This window comes from Mandrillus leucophaeus, unplaced genomic scaffold (genome assembly GCF_000951045.1).
Source record: "Mandrillus leucophaeus isolate KB7577 unplaced genomic scaffold, Mleu.le_1.0 Scaffold133, whole genome shotgun sequence".
NCBI classification, from domain to species: Eukaryota; Metazoa; Chordata; class Mammalia; order Primates; family Cercopithecidae; genus Mandrillus; species Mandrillus leucophaeus.
In genome coordinates this window covers 5,304,928-5,306,372 of record NW_012101288.1, presented here as the reverse complement: position 1 = coordinate 5,306,372, position 1,445 = coordinate 5,304,928, and positions in this window count along the sequence as shown.

Below are 1,445 nucleotides of genomic sequence, written 5' to 3'. Positions count from 1 at the left end.
AGGAGACAGCTGCCACACATACAGTTATCAAACCATGTTCTAAGTGCAATGATGGTGATTTGTGCAGGGTATTCTAGGAGTACAGAGGAAGTTGGTGGTGGGTATTTAACCTAGCCTGGATAGTGGTGATCGGGATAAGGGTAGGGAAAAGTTCTAGGATTAATCACAATTCATTGCAGCCAACAAGCCTTTATTAAGCACCTGCTCTGTACCAGGCACAGTTCTAGGCACTGGGGACGCAAAAGTGATCAAAATAAAGTCCCTGTCCTCATGGAGCTCACATTCTAGAGGGCACGATCTGAGACCCTCTTCCTGTTTTATTTGGTTTTTCTCTAGAGACAGAGTCTTGCTCTGTTGCTGAGGCTGGAGTGCAGTGTTGTGATCATGGCTCACTGCAGCCTTGACCTCCTGGGTTCAAGTGATCCTCCCACTTCAGCCTCCCAAGTAGCTGGGACTATAGGCACATACCATAATGCTTGGTTAATTTTAAAAAAATAATTTTTTTTTGTAGAGATGGGGTCTTGCTATATTGCCAAGGTTGGCTCTTCCTGTTTTTGATGAAAGCAATTAATACTTGTTAGTATATATGTAACATAACTCATTAGTGTGGTAAAGCTATAGTTGTAGGATTCTGGAATGCCATTCTCTTGGGGCATCTGACTGTTTTCAGAGAGAAAGAAAGAGGAAGGGGAGGGAAGGGCTTTGACTTGAGTGGGAGGAAGGGCAGGTAGGACTGGAATGAGATTTTTATTTTTATTTTTATTTGTTTATTTATTTTGAGATGGAGTCTTGCTCTGTCACCCAGACTGGAGTGCAGTGGCATGATCTCAGCTCACTGTAACCTCTGCCTCCCAGGTTCAAGCACTTATCCTGCCTCAGCCTCCGAGTAGCTGGGATTACAGGTGTGCACCACCATGCCCAGCTAATTTTTGTTTTTAGTTGAGATGGGGTTTCACCATGTTGGCCAAGCTGGTCTCGAACTTCTGACCTCAGGTGATCCACCCACTTTGGCCTCCCAAAGTACTGGGATTACAGGTGTGAGCCACTGCACCTGGCCCAGAGTCACCTTTCTAAGGCAAAAAGCAAAATGGCAATATGAAGTATGTGGGCAGATCTGGATTTTTTTGGACCTAGAATTTATACAGTTTGGAGGACCTACTTCAAGAAACATCATATAAAATTGTGAATACGGGGCTGGGCATGGTAGCTCATGTCTGTAACCCCAGCACTTTGGAAGGCCGAGGTCGGGAGGTCACTTGAGGCCAGGAGTTCAAGACCAGCCTGGTCAACATGGTGAAACCCATCTCTACTGAAAATATAAAAATTAGCTGGGCACGGTGGCAGGTGCCTGTAATCCCAGCTTCTTGGGATACTGAAGCACGAGCATCGCTTGAACCCAGAAGGAGGAAGTTGCAGTGAGCCGAGATCGCACCACTGCATGCCAG